Here is a 15411-nt window from a genome sequence, read left to right on the forward strand (position 1 = left end):
CAAATTCTAAAAAATGAGTTAAACAGTGAATCTCATAATTGTAGTAGGTCCCACCGAGATTTGAACTCGGATCGCTGGATTCAGAGTCCAGAGTGCTAACCATTACACCATGGAACCCTCTCACACAAGAGTGACTTTTCCATTGAGACAAAAGAGAGCGCATCAGTGATGGCCTTCTCTTATATTGATAAAAAGATATCTCATTTGAATGGTCATAGTGGATAGAGCTTTAATGTGATTTGATTCTTTTCAGCTATATTCTCTATAAAAGTGTTAAATATTCAAATGTTTATCTGAATATAAAAGTTATATCACACTGTTCATCTTTGCCTGTAGCATAATAAAACAGTCTACATTTCCAGACTACTGAAGCAATGTCTCTGTCTCCTGCATGGGTGGCTCCATAGAGCAATGGTTGGCAATTTGGACTTTGCATCCAATGATCCGATTTGAAACCTTGGAGGGACTTTTTTTATTACTCTTGAGCTTTTCCATTTCTTCATCTTTGTTCATTGATAGCTCAAATCCAACACCAGTAGGTTGAAATAGTCAATTATTGAATGCTTTCAAAATGTCCATCAGCTTGAACAAGTTGCATCAATACAAACTTTAAAATACTTTGACATCAAATTTCTTCACAAAGTAGTTAGCCATTATAAAATCATATTCTGATTTTCTCAAACGCATTTCAGATGGGTGATTCACAGCATCACTTTTTTAAGCTTTCCCGCTATTGATAAGGCGAAAATAGCACATTTTGAATGAGAAGTTTTCTTCAATCAAACATAGAGGAACCCAAATGATGATCTCATTCAGCTAGTAAAAATGTTGTTTTATATTAGTATGGAAATCGTGAAAAGAAAATGTTTTTCATGCTGATTTACAACAGTTGATCTCCAATCGTAAAATATAAGCTTTTGGTCGGAGGCATCACAGGTACTGATCAAATTCTAATTTTTGAACATTGTTCACAAATCATATGATATGCTTTATATACATAAACTGTATTGTTGGATCAATACTGAGTAAAAAGTGACTATCTCAATTTCAGGACATATAAAAGAGAAAGAAGTAGAAACTCATGTTTCAAATGCTGAGAGGCAACAACTGTTCATGATTTTCACCTCCACTAATTATATTTATTTTTATAATCTATATGTTTATATTTTCCTATAAATATACAGAGACATATAGCTATATATACAGAGATACATATGTACAGGTTGATTTTTACATGTTTATAAGTAAATGTGATGTTGTTCCAAATAAAACTTCTAGGAACTGAATGGAAAAGAAAATTGTAAAGTTCAGATAAGTCCCACTGAAATTTGTACTCAGATCCCTGTTTTCAGAGTCCAGAGTGCTAACCATGACACCATCCACCCTCCCGTACCAGGGTGAGCTTTCCATTTTGACAGAAGAGATTTGCCTCAGGGGGCAACTTATCTTTCATTGAAAAATATTATCTCACAGAAAAACCACTGTTCAACAGAGTTATAATGTTATTTGAGTCTTTTGGGCAACATCCTTCCCCAACATAGTTCAATATGCAAAAGTTTACCAGAATAGGAAAGCAATCCAATACAGTTTCTCTTTGACAGTAGAATATTAAAAACTTTGACATTTCCACATTCCTGCAGCAGTTTATGCTCCTTTCACATGGGAGGTTCCATGGTGTAATGGTTAGCACTTTGGACTTTGAATCCAATGATCCGAGTTCAAATCTCGGTGGGACCGTTTTATGACTCTTGACCAAATCATTTTCTTTCAAGTGTATTCATTAATATCACATATCTAATACCGGTAGGGTGAACAATTAATTTATTGATTATACTCTAAAAGTTTATTAGATGTGAGCAAATAATAGAAATTTTACAATACCTGGAAACTAAAAGGCTCAAAATAATGAGAGATTTTACAAACTCACTCTGGTTTCTCAAACTCATCACAGGGGCCTGATGCAAGACATTACTTTTTAAAATCTTACTGTTATTGTTAAGGCGAACAAGGAACTTTTTCATTGCAAAGCATTCATTAAAACAAAACTTGAGGAGTCAAACTTTGTATTACGGGGACCGAAGATGTGCAGTTTGAATAATAATCTTGAAATTCAGACGTACAAAGATTTTACACACTGATTTTCAACAGTAAATCCACAACCAAAAAAGTTGAATCTTTTGAAAGACATGTCAAAGGTGTGAATCTGAAATTCACTTTTAAAGACATTCACAATGAAATGCACTGTGTAAGTCCAGCATGTTGTCAGCTAAGAAATCAGCAAAAATGAACTATCTCATTACTGGCCATATAGATGAGAAAGGAAAATAAACTCATGTTTACAATGTGGATGTGAAAGAACAGTTTCTAGGTTCAGCTTCAATATTTATGTTAATGAATAATTGATATGTTCATATTGTCTAACAGCTATCTAGACGGATAAAGCTATGTATGCATCTATACATACTTATGCGTTCATACGCATCAGTATAAAACATTGATATTATGTTTTTTCTAGACCAAATTCTAAAAAATGAGTTAAACAGTGAATCTCATAATTGTAGTAGGTCCCACCGAGATTTGAACTCGGATCACTGGATTCAGAGTCCAGAGTGCTAACCATTACACCATGGAACCCTCTCACACAAGAGTGACTTTTCCATTGAGACAAAAGAGAGCGCATCAGTGATGGCCTTCTCTTATATTGATAAAAAGATATCTCATTTGAATGGTCATAGTGGATAGAGCTTTAATGTGATTTGATTCTTTTCAGCTATATTCTCTATAAAAGTGTTAAATATTCAAATGTTTATCTGAATATAAAAGTTATATCACACTGTTCATCTTTGCCTGTAGCATAATAAAACAGTCTACATTTCCAGACTACTGAAGCAATGTCTCTGTCTCCTGCATGGGTGGCTCCATAGAGCAATGGTTGGCAATTTGGACTTTGCATCCAATGATCCGATTTGAAACCTTGGAGGGACTTTTTTTATTACTCTTGAGCTTTTCCATTTCTTCATCTTTGTTCATTGATAGCTCAAATCCAACACCAGTAGGTTGAAATAGTCAATTATTGAATGCTTTCAAAATGTCCATCAGCTTGAACAAGTTGCATCAATACAAACTTTAAAATACTTTGACATCAAATTTCTTCACAAAGTAGTTAGCCATTATAAAATCATATTCTGATTTTCTCAAACGCATTTCAGATGGGTGATTCACAGCATCACTTTTTTAAGCTTTCCCGCTATTGATAAGGCGAAAATAGCACATTTTGAATGAGAAGTTTTCTTCAATCAAACATAGAGGAACCCAAATGATGATCTCATTCAGCTAGTAAAAATGTTGTTTTATATTAGTATGGAAATCGTGAAAAGAAAATGTTTTTCATGCTGATTTACAACAGTTGATCTCCAATCGTAAAATATAAGCTTTTGGTCGGAGGCATCACAGGTACTGATCAAATTCTAATTTTTGAACATTGTTCACAAATCATATGATATGCTTTATATACATAAACTGTATTGTTGGATCAATACTGAGTAAAAAGTGACTATCTCAATTTCAGGACATATAAAAGAGAAAGAAGTAGAAACTCATGTTTCAAATGCTGAGAGGCAACAACTGTTCATGATTTTCACCTCCACTAATTATATTTATTTTTATAATCTATATGTTTATATTTTCCTATAAATATACAGAGACATATAGCAATATATACAGAGATACATATGTACAGGTTGATTTTTACATGTTTATAAGTAAATGTGATGTTGTTCCAAATAAAACTTCTAGGAACTGAATGGAAAAGAAAATTGTAAAGTTCAGATAAGTCCCACTGAAATTTGTACTCAGATCCCTGTTTTCAGAGTCCAGAGTGCTAACCATGACACCATCCACCCTCCCGTACCAGGGTGAGCTTTCCATTTTGACAGAAGAGATTTGCCTCAGGGGGCAACTTATCTTTCATTGAAAAATATTATCTCACATAAAAACCACTGTTCAACAGAGTTATAATGTTATTTGAGTCTTTTGGGCAACATCCTTCCCCAACATAGTTCAATATGCAAAAGTTTACCAGAATAGGAAAGCAATCCAATACAGTTTCTCTTTGACAGTAGAATATTAAAAACTTTGACATTTCCACATTCCTGCAGCAGTTTATGCTCCTTTCACATGGGAGGTTCCATGGTGTAATGGTTAGCACTTTGGACTTTGAATCCAATGATCCGAGTTCAAATCTCGGTGGGACCGTTTTATGACTCTTGACCAAATCATTTTCTTTCAAGTGTATTCATTAATATCACATATCTAATACCGGTAGGGTGAACAATTAATTTATTGATTATACTCTAAAAGTTTATTAGATGTGAGCAAATAATAGAAATTTTACAATACCTGGAAACTAAAAGGCTCAAAATAATGAGAGATTTTACAAACTCACTCTGGTTTCTCAAACTCATCACAGGGGCCTGATGCAAGACATTACTTTTTAAAATCTTACTGTTATTGTTAAGGCGAACAAGGAACTTTTTCATTGCAAAGCATTCATTAAAACAAAACTTGAGGAGTCAAACTTTGTATTACGGGGACCGAAGATGTGCAGTTTGAATAATAATCTTGAAATTCAGACGTACAAAGATTTTACACACTGATTTTCAACAGTAAATCCACAACCAAAAAAGTTGAATCTTTTGAAAGACATGTCAAAGGTGTGAATCTGAAATTCACTTTTAAAGACATTCACAATGAAATGCACTGTGTAAGTCCAGCATGTTGTCAGCTAAGAAATCAGCAAAAATGAACTATCTCATTACTGGCCATATAGATGAGAAAGGAAAATAAACTCATGTTTACAATGTGGATGTGAAAGAACAGTTTCTAGGTTCAGCTTCAATATTTATGTTAATGAATAATTGATATGTTCATATTGTCTAACAGCTATCTAGACGGATAAAGCTATGTATGCATCTATACATACTTATGCGTTCATACGCATCAGTATAAAACATTGATATTATGTTTTTTCTAGACCAAATTCTAAAAAATGAGTTAAACAGTGAATCTCATAATTGTAGTAGGTCCCACCGAGATTTGAACTCGGATCGCTGGATTCAGAGTCCAGAGTGCTAACCATTACACCATGGAACCCTCTCACACAAGAGTGACTTTTCCATTGAGACAAAAGAGAGCGCATCAGTGATGGCCTTCTCTTATATTGATAAAAAGATATCTCATTTGAATGTTCATAGTGGATAGAGCTTTAATGTGATTTGATTCTTTTCAGCTATATTCTCTATAAAAGTGTTAAATATTCAAATGTTTATCTGAATATAAAAGTTATATCACACTGTTCATCTTTGCCTGTAGCATAATAAAACAGTCTACATTTCCAGACTACTGAAGCAATGTCTCTGTCTCCTGCATGGGTGGCTCCATAGAGCAATGGTTGGCAATTTGGACTTTGCATCCAATGATCCGATTTGAAACCTTGGAGGGACTTTTTTTATTACTCTTGAGCTTTTCCATTTCTTCATCTTTGTTCATTGATAGCTCAAATCCAACACCAGTAGGTTGAAATAGTCAATTATTGAATGCTTTCAAAATGTCCATCAGCTTGAACAAGTTGCATCAATACAAACTTTAAAATACTTTGACATCAAATTTCTTCACAAAGTAGTTAGCCATTATAAAATCATATTCTGATTTTCTCAAACGCATTTCAGATGGGTGATTCACAGCATCACTTTTTTAAGCTTTCCCGCTATTGATAAGGCGAAAATAGCACATTTTGAATGAGAAGTTTTCTTCAATCAAACATAGAGGAACCCAAATGATGATCTCATTCAGCTAGTAAAAATGTTGTTTTATATTAGTATGGAAATCGTGAAAAGAAAATGTTTTTCATGCTGATTTACAACAGTTGATCTCCAATCGTAAAATATAAGCTTTTGGTCGGAGGCATCACAGGTACTGATCAAATTCTAATTTTTGAACATTGTTCACAAATCATATGATATGCTTTATATACATAAACTGTATTGTTGGATCAATACTGAGTAAAAAGTGACTATCTCAATTTCAGGACATATAAAAGAGAAAGAAGTAGAAACTCATGTTTCAAATGCTGAGAGGCAACAACTGTTCATGATTTTCACCTCCACTAATTATATTTATTTTTATAATCTATATGTTTATATTTTCCTATAAATATACAGAGACATATAGCTATATATACAGAGATACATATGTACAGGTTGATTTTTACATGTTTATAAGTAAATGTGATGTTGTTCCAAATAAAACTTCTAGGAACTGAATGGAAAAGAAAATTGTAAAGTTCAGATAAGTCCCACTGAAATTTGTACTCAGATCCCTGTTTTCAGAGTCCAGAGTGCTAACCATGACACCATCCACCCTCCCGTACCAGGGTGAGCTTTCCATTTTGACAGAAGAGATTTGCCTCAGGGGGCAACTTATCTTTCATTGAAAAATATTATCTCACATAAAAACCACTGTTCAACAGAGTTATAATGTTATTTGAGTCTTTTGGGCAACATCCTTCCCCAACATAGTTCAATATGCAAAAGTTTACCAGAATAGGAAAGCAATCCAATACAGTTTCTCTTTGACAGTAGAATATTAAAAACTTTGACATTTCCACATTCCTGCAGCAGTTTATGCTCCTTTCACATGGGAGGTTCCATGGTGTAATGGTTAGCACTTTGGACTTTGAATCCAATGATCCGAGTTCAAATCTCGGTGGGACCGTTTTATGACTCTTGACCAAATCATTTTCTTTCAAGTGTATTCATTAATATCACATATCTAATACCGGTAGGGTGAACAATTAATTTATTGATTATACTCTAAAAGTTTATTAGATGTGAGCAAATAATAGAAATTTTACAATACCTGGAAACTAAAAGGCTCAAAATAATGAGAGATTTTACAAACTCACTCTGGTTTCTCAAACTCATCACAGGGGCCTGATGCAAGACATTACTTTTTAAAATCTTACTGTTATTGTTAAGGCGAACAAGGAACTTTTTCATTGCAAAGCATTCATTAAAACAAAACTTGAGGAGTCAAACTTTGTATTACGGGGACCGAAGATGTGCAGTTTGAATAATAATCTTGAAATTCAGACGTACAAAGATTTTACACACTGATTTTCAACAGTAAATCCACAACCAAAAAAGTTGAATCTTTTGAAAGACATGTCAAAGGTGTGAATCTGAAATTCACTTTTAAAGACATTCACAATGAAATGCACTGTGTAAGTCCAGCATGTTGTCAGCTAAGAAATCAGCAAAAATGAACTATCTCATTACTGGCCATATAGATGAGAAAGGAAAATAAACTCATGTTTACAATGTGGATGTGAAAGAACAGTTTCTAGGTTCAGCTTCAATATTTATGTTAATGAATAATTGATATGTTCATATTGTCTAACAGCTATCTAGACGGATAAAGCTATGTATGCATCTATACATACTTATGCGTTCATACGCATCAGTATAAAACATTGATATTATGTTTTTTCTAGACCAAATTCTAAAAAATGAGTTAAACAGTGAATCTCATAATTGTAGTAGGTCCCACCGAGATTTGAACTCGGATCGCTGGATTCAGAGTCCAGAGTGCTAACCATTACACCATGGAACCCTCTCACACAAGAGTGACTTTTCCATTGAGACAAAAGAGAGCGCATCAGTGATGGCCTTCTCTTATATTGATAAAAAGATATCTCATTTGAATGGTCATAGTGGATAGAGCTTTAATGTGATTTGATTCTTTTCAGCTATATTCTCTATAAAAGTGTTAAATATTCAAATGTTTATCTGAATATAAAAGTTATATCACACTGTTCATCTTTGCCTGTAGCATAATAAAACAGTCTACATTTCCAGACTACTGAAGCAATGTCTCTGTCTCCTGCATGGGTGGCTCCATAGAGCAATGGTTGGCAATTTGGACTTTGCATCCAATGATCCGATTTGAAACCTTGGAGGGACTTTTTTTATTACTCTTGAGCTTTTCCATTTCTTCATCTTTGTTCATTGATAGCTCAAATCCAACACCAGTAGGTTGAAATAGTCAATTATTGAATGCTTTCAAAATGTCCATCAGCTTGAACAAGTTACATCAATACAAACTTTAAAATACTTTGACATCAAATTTCTTCACAAAGTAGTTAGCCATTATAAAATCATATTCTGATTTTCTCAAACGCATTTCAGATGGGTGATTCACAGCATCACTTTTTTAAGCTTTCCCGCTATTGATAAGGCGAAAATAGCACATTTTGAATGAGAAGTTTTCTTCAATCAAACATAGAGGAACCCAAATGATGATCTCATTCAGCTAGTAAAAATGTTGTTTTATATTAGTATGGAAATCGTGAAAAGAAAATGTTTTTCATGCTGATTTACAACAGTTGATCTCCAATCGTAAAATATAAGCTTTTGGTCGGAGGCATCACAGGTACTGATCAAATTCTAATTTTTGAACATTGTTCACAAATCATATGATATGCTTTATATACATAAACTGTATTGTTGGATCAATACTGAGTAAAAAGTGACTATCTCAATTTCAGGACATATAAAAGAGAAAGAAGTAGAAACTCATGTTTCAAATGCTGAGAGGCAACAACTGTTCATGATTTTCACCTCCACTAATTATATTTATTTTTATAATCTATATGTTTATGTTTTCCTATAAATATACAGAGACATATAGCTATATATACAGAGATACATATGTACAGGTTGATTTTTACATGTTTATAAGTAAATGTGATGTTGTTCCAAATAAAACTTCTAAGAACTGAATGGAAAAGAAAATTGTAAAGTTCAGATAAGTCCCACTGAAATTTGTACTCAGATCCCTGTTTTCAGAGTCCAGAGTGCTAACCATGACACCATCCACCCTCCCGTACCAGGGTGAGCTTTCCATTTTGACAGAAGAGATTTGCCTCAGGGGGCAACTTATCTTTCATTGAAAAATATTATCTCACATAAAAACCACTGTTCAACAGAGTTATAACGTTATTTGAGTCTTTTGGGCAACATCCTTCCCCAACATAGTTCAATATGCAAAAGTTTACCAGAATAGGAAAGCAATCCAATACAGTTTCTCTTTGACAGTAGAATATTAAAAACTTTGACATTTCCACATTCCTGCAGCAGTTTATGCTCCTTTCACATGGGAGGTTCCATGGTGTAATGGTTAGCACTTTGGGCTTTGAATCCAATGATCCGAGTTCAAATCTCGGTGGGACCATTTTATGACTCTTGACCAAATCATTTTCTTTCAAGTGTATTCATTAATATCACATATCTAATACCGGAAGGGTGAACAATTAATTTATTGATTATACTCTAAAAGTTTATTAGATGTGAGCAAATAATAGAAATTTTACAATACCTGGAAACTAAATGGCTCAAAATAATGAGAGATTTTACAAACTCACTCTGGTTTCTCAAACTCATCACAGGGGCCTGATGCAAGACATTACTTTTTAAAATCTTACTGTTATTGTTAAGGCGAACAAGGAACTTTTTCATTGCAAAGCATTCATTAAAACAAAACTTGAGGAGTCAAACTTTGTATTACGGGGACCGAAGATGTGCAGTCTGAATAATAATCTTGAAATTCAGACGTACAAAGATTTTACACACTGATTTTCAACAGTAAATCCACAACCAAAAAAGTTGAATCTTTTGAAAGACATGTCAAAGGTGTGAATCTGAAATTCACTTTTAAAGACATTCACAATGAAATGCACTGTGTAAGTCCAGCATGTTGTCAGCTAAGAAATCAGCAAAAATGAACTATCTCATTACTGGCCATATAGATGAGAAAGGAAAATAAACTCATGTTTACAATGTGGATGTGAAAGAACAGTTTCTAGGTTCAGCTTCAATATTTATGTTAATGAATAATTGATATGTTCATATTGCCTAACAGCTATCTAGACGGATAAAGCTATGTATGCATCTATACATACTTATGCGTTCATACGCATCAGTATAAAACATTGATATTATGTTTTTTCTAGACCAAATTCTAAAAAAATGAGTTAAACAGTGAATCTCATAATTGTAGTAGGTCCCACCGAGATTTGAACTCGGATCACTGGATTCAGAGTCCAGAGTGCTAACCATTACACCATGGAACCCTCTCACACAAGAGTGACTTTTCCATTGAGACAAAAGAGAGCGCATCAGTGATGGCCTTCTCTTATATTGATAAAAAGATATCTCATTTGAATGGTCATAGTGGATAGAGCTTTAATGTGATTTGATTCTTTTCAGCTATATTCTCTATAAAAGTGTTAAATATTCAAATGTTTATCTGAATATAAAAGTTATATCACACTGTTCATCTTTGCCTGTAGCATAATAAAACAGTCTACATTTCCAGACTACTGAAGCAATGTCTCTGTCTCCTGCATGGGTGGCTCCATAGAGCAATGGTTGGCAATTTGGACTTTGCATCCAATGATCCGATTTGAAACCTTGGAGGGACTTTTTTTATTACTCTTGAGCTTTTCCATTTCTTCATCTTTGTTCATTGATAGCTCAAATCCAACACCAGTAGGTTGAAATAGTCAATTATTGAATGCTTTCAAAATGTCCATCAGCTTGAACAAGTTGCATCAATACAAACTTTAAAATACTTTGACATCAAATTTCTTCACAAAGTAGTTAGCCATTATAAAATCATATTCTGATTTTCTCAAACGCATTTCAGATGGGTGATTCACAGCATCACTTTTTTAAGCTTTCCCGCTATTGATAAGGCGAAAATAGCACATTTTGAATGAGAAGTTTTCTTCAATCAAACATAGAGGAACCCAAATGATGATCTCATTCAGCTAGTAAAAATGTTGTTTTATATTAGTATGGAAATCGTGAAAAGAAAATGTTTTTCATGCTGATTTACAACAGTTGATCTCCAATCGTAAAATATAAGCTTTTGGTCGGAGGCATCACAGGTACTGATCAAATTCTAATTTTTGAACATTGTTCACAAATCATATGATATGCTTTATATACATAAACTGTATTGTTGGATCAATACTGAGTAAAAAGTGACTATCTCAATTTCAGGACATATAAAAGAGAAAGAAGTAGAAACTCATGTTTCAAATGCTGAGAGGCAACAACTGTTCATGATTTTCACCTCCACTAATTATATTTATTTTTATAATCTATATGTTTATATTTTCCTATAAATATACAGAGACATATAGCTATATATACAGAGATACATATGTACAGGTTGATTTTTACATGTTTATAAGTAAATGTGATGTTGTTCCAAATAAAACTTCTAGGAACTGAATGGAAAAGAAAATTGTAAAGTTCAGATAAGTCCCACTGAAATTTGTACTCAGATCCCTGTTTTCAGAGTCCAGAGTGCTAACCATGACACCATCCACCCTCCCGTACCAGGGTGAGCTTTCCATTTTGACAGAAGAGATTTGCCTCAGGGGGCAACTTATCTTTCATTGAAAAATATTATCTCACATAAAAACCACTGTTCAACAGAGTTATAATGTTATTTGAGTCTTTTGGGCAACATCCTTCCCCAACATAGTTCAATATGCAAAAGTTTACCAGAATAGGAAAGCAATCCAATACAGTTTCTCTTTGACAGTAGAATATTAAAAACTTTGACATTTCCACATTCCTGCAGCAGTTTATGCTCCTTTCACATGGGAGGTTCCATGGTGTAATGGTTAGCACTTTGGACTTTGAATCCAATGATCCGAGTTCAAATCTCGGTGGGACCGTTTTATGACTCTTGACCAAATCATTTTCTTTCAAGTGTATTCATTAATATCACATATCTAATACCGGTAGGGTGAACAATTAATTTATTGATTATACTCTAAAAGTTTATTAGATGTGAGCAAATAATAGAAATTTTACAATACCTGGAAACTAAAAGGCTCAAAATAATGAGAGATTTTACAAACTCACTCTGGTTTCTCAAACTCATCACAGGGGCCTGATGCAAGACATTACTTTTTAAAATCTTACTGTTATTGTTAAGGCGAACAAGGAACTTTTTCATTGCAAAGCATTCATTAAAACAAAACTTGAGGAGTCAAACTTTGTATTACGGGGACCGAAGATGTGCAGTTTGAATAATAATCTTGAAATTCAGACGTACAAAGATTTTACACACTGATTTTCAACAGTAAATCCACAACCAAAAAAGTTGAATCTTTTGAAAGACATGTCAAAGGTGTGAATCTGAAATTCACTTTTAAAGACATTCACAATAAAATGCACTGTGTAAGTCCAGCATGTTGTCAGCTAAGAAATCAGCAAAAATGAACTATCTCATTACTGGCCATATAGATGAGAAAGGAAAATAAACTCATGTTTACAATGTGGATGTGAAAGAACAGTTTCTAGGTTCAGCTTCAATATTTATGTTAATGAATAATTGATATGTTCATATTGTCTAACAGCTATCTAGACGGATAAAGCTATGTATGCATCTATACATACTTATGCGTTCATACGCATCAGTATAAAACATTGATATTATGTTTTTTCTAGACCAAATTCTAAAAAATGAGTTAAACAGTGAATCTCATAATTGTAGTAGGTCCCACCGAGATTTGAACTCGGATCGCTGGATTCAGAGTCCAGAGTGCTAACCATTACACCATGGAACCCTCTCACACAAGAGTGACTTTTCCATTGAGACAAAAGAGAGCGCATCAGTGATGGCCTTCTCTTATATTGATAAAAAGATATCTCATTTGAATGGTCATAGTGGATAGAGCTTTAATGTGATTTGATTCTTTTCAGCTATATTCTCTATAAAAGTGTTAAATATTCAAATGTTTATCTGAATATAAAAGTTATATCACACTGTTCATCTTTGCCTGTAGCATAATAAAACAGTCTACATTTCCAGACTACTGAAGCAATGTCTCTGTCTCCTGCATGGGTGGCTCCATAGAGCAATGGTTGGCAATTTGGACTTTGCATCCAATGATCCGATTTGAAACCTTGGAGGGACTTTTTTTATTACTCTTGAGCTTTTCCATTTCTTCATCTTTGTTCATTGATAGCTCAAATCCAACACCAGTAGGTTGAAATAGTCAATTATTGAATGCTTTCAAAATGTCCATCAGCTTGAACAAGTTACATCAATACAAACTTTAAAATACTTTGACATCAAATTTCTTCACAAAGTAGTTAGCCATTATAAAATCATATTCTGATTTTCTCAAACGCATTTCAGATGGGTGATTCACAGCATCACTTTTTTAAGCTTTCCCGCTATTGATAAGGCGAAAATAGCACATTTTGAATGAGAAGTTTTCTTCAATCAAACATAGAGGAACCCAAATGATGATCTCATTCAGCTAGTAAAAATGTTGTTTTATATTAGTATGGAAATCGTGAAAAGAAAATGTTTTTCATGCTGATTTACAACAGTTGATCTCCAATCGTAAAATATAAGCTTTTGGTCGGAGGCATCACAGGTACTGATCAAATTCTAATTTTTGAACATTGTTCACAAATCATATGATATGCTTTATATACATAAACTGTATTGTTGGATCAATACTGAGTAAAAAGTGACTATCTCAATTTCAGGACATATAAAAGAGAAAGAAGTAGAAACTCATGTTTCAAATGCTGAGAGGCAACAACTGTTCATGATTTTCACCTCCACTAATTATATTTATTTTTATAATCTATATGTTTATGTTTTCCTATAAATATACAGAGACATATAGCTATATATACAGAGATACATATGTACAGGTTGATTTTTACATGTTTATAAGTAAATGTGATGTTGTTCCAAATAAAACTTCTAAGAACTGAATGGAAAAGAAAATTGTAAAGTTCAGATAAGTCCCACTGAAATTTGTACTCAGATCCCTGTTTTCAGAGTCCAGAGTGCTAACCATGACACCATCCACCCTCCCGTACCAGGGTGAGCTTTCCATTTTGACAGAAGAGATTTGCCTCAGGGGGCAACTTATCTTTCATTGAAAAATATTATCTCACATAAAAACCACTGTTCAACAGAGTTATAACGTTATTTGAGTCTTTTGGGCAACATCCTTCCCCAACATAGTTCAATATGCAAAAGTTTACCAGAATAGGAAAGCAATCCAATACAGTTTCTCTTTGACAGTAGAATATTAAAAACTTTGACATTTCCACATTCCTGCAGCAGTTTATGCTCCTTTCACATGGGAGGTTCCATGGTGTAATGGTTAGCACTTTGGACTTTGAATCCAATGATCCGAGTTCAAATCTCGGTGGGACCATTTTATGACTCTTGACCAAATCATTTTCTTTCAAGTGTATTCATTAATATCACATATCTAATACCGGAAGGGTGAACAATTAATTTATTGATTATACTCTAAAAGTTTATTAGATGTGAGCAAATAATAGAAATTTTACAATACCTGGAAACTAAATGGCTCAAAATAATGAGAGATTTTACAAACTCACTCTGGTTTCTCAAACTCATCACAGGGGCCTGATGCAAGACATTACTTTTTAAAATCTTACTGTTATTGTTAGGGCGAACAAGGAACTTTTTCATTGCAAAGCATTCATTAAAACAAAACTTGAGGAGTCAAACTTTGTATTACGGGGACCGAAGATGTGCAGTCTGAATAATAATCTTGAAATTCAGACGTACAAAGATTTTACACACTGATTTTCAACAGTAAATCCACAACCAAAAAAGTTGAATCTTTTGAAAGACATGTCAAAGGTGTGAATCTGAAATTCACTTTTAAAGACATTCACAATGAAATGCACTGTGTAAGTCCAGCATGTTGTCAGCTAAGAAATCAGCAAAAATGAACTATCTCATTACTGGCCATATAGATGAGAAAGGAAAATAAACTCATGTTTACAATGTGGATGTGAAAGAACAGTTTCTAGGTTCAGCTTCAATATTTATGTTAATGAATAATTGATATGTTCATATTGTCTAACAGCTATCTAGACAGATAAAGCTATGTATGCATCTATACATACTTATGCGTTCATACGCATCAGTATAAAACATTGATATTATGTTTTTTCTAGACCAAAGTCTAAAAAATGAGTTAAACAGTGAATCTCATAATTGTAGTAGGTCCCACCGAGATTTGAACTCGGATCGCTGGATTCAGAGTCCAGAGTGCTAACCATTACACCATGGAACCCTCTCACACAAGAGTGACTTTTCCATTGAGACAAAAGAGAGCGCATCAGTGATGGCCTTCTCTTATATTGATAAAAAGATATCTCATTTGAATGGTCATAGTGGATAGAGCTTTAATGTGATTTGATTCTTTTCAGCTATATTCTCTATAAAAGTGTTAAATATTCAAATGTTTATCTGAATATAAAAGTT

General features: G+C 33.5%; 12 non-coding genes across 12 annotated transcripts; 5 read left to right on the forward strand and 7 right to left on the reverse strand.

Annotated features, from left to right (window-relative positions):
* Positions 1-45: 45 nt before the first annotated feature.
* TRNAQ-CUG (transfer RNA glutamine (anticodon CUG)) lies at positions 46-117 on the reverse strand. The gene has a single exon. It is a non-coding gene; the product is annotated as a tRNA-Gln (tRNA).
* A 1548-nt stretch (positions 118-1665) lies between these two features.
* Positions 1666-1737, forward strand: TRNAQ-UUG (transfer RNA glutamine (anticodon UUG)). Its single transcript has one exon. It is a non-coding gene; the product is annotated as a tRNA-Gln (tRNA).
* An 825-nt stretch (positions 1738-2562) lies between these two features.
* On the reverse strand, positions 2563-2634 carry TRNAQ-CUG (transfer RNA glutamine (anticodon CUG)). The gene has a single exon. It is a non-coding gene; the product is annotated as a tRNA-Gln (tRNA).
* Positions 2635-4182: 1548 nt separating this feature from the next.
* TRNAQ-UUG (transfer RNA glutamine (anticodon UUG)) lies at positions 4183-4254 on the forward strand. The gene has a single exon. It is a non-coding gene; the product is annotated as a tRNA-Gln (tRNA).
* An 825-nt stretch (positions 4255-5079) lies between these two features.
* TRNAQ-CUG (transfer RNA glutamine (anticodon CUG)) lies at positions 5080-5151 on the reverse strand. Its single transcript has one exon. It is a non-coding gene; the product is annotated as a tRNA-Gln (tRNA).
* A 1548-nt stretch (positions 5152-6699) lies between these two features.
* Positions 6700-6771, forward strand: TRNAQ-UUG (transfer RNA glutamine (anticodon UUG)). Its single transcript has one exon. It is a non-coding gene; the product is annotated as a tRNA-Gln (tRNA).
* Positions 6772-7596: 825 nt separating this feature from the next.
* On the reverse strand, positions 7597-7668 carry TRNAQ-CUG (transfer RNA glutamine (anticodon CUG)). Its single transcript has one exon. It is a non-coding gene; the product is annotated as a tRNA-Gln (tRNA).
* Positions 7669-10114: 2446 nt separating this feature from the next.
* Positions 10115-10186, reverse strand: TRNAQ-CUG (transfer RNA glutamine (anticodon CUG)). Its single transcript has one exon. It is a non-coding gene; the product is annotated as a tRNA-Gln (tRNA).
* Positions 10187-11734: 1548 nt separating this feature from the next.
* TRNAQ-UUG (transfer RNA glutamine (anticodon UUG)) lies at positions 11735-11806 on the forward strand. The gene has a single exon. It is a non-coding gene; the product is annotated as a tRNA-Gln (tRNA).
* An 825-nt stretch (positions 11807-12631) lies between these two features.
* Positions 12632-12703, reverse strand: TRNAQ-CUG (transfer RNA glutamine (anticodon CUG)). The gene has a single exon. It is a non-coding gene; the product is annotated as a tRNA-Gln (tRNA).
* Positions 12704-14251: 1548 nt separating this feature from the next.
* On the forward strand, positions 14252-14323 carry TRNAQ-UUG (transfer RNA glutamine (anticodon UUG)). The gene has a single exon. It is a non-coding gene; the product is annotated as a tRNA-Gln (tRNA).
* Positions 14324-15148: 825 nt separating this feature from the next.
* TRNAQ-CUG (transfer RNA glutamine (anticodon CUG)) lies at positions 15149-15220 on the reverse strand. The gene has a single exon. It is a non-coding gene; the product is annotated as a tRNA-Gln (tRNA).
* Positions 15221-15411: the final 191 nt, after the last annotated feature.

This window comes from Triturus cristatus, chromosome 5_2 (genome assembly GCF_964204655.1).
Source record: "Triturus cristatus chromosome 5_2, aTriCri1.1, whole genome shotgun sequence".
NCBI classification, from domain to species: domain Eukaryota; kingdom Metazoa; phylum Chordata; class Amphibia; order Caudata; family Salamandridae; genus Triturus; species Triturus cristatus.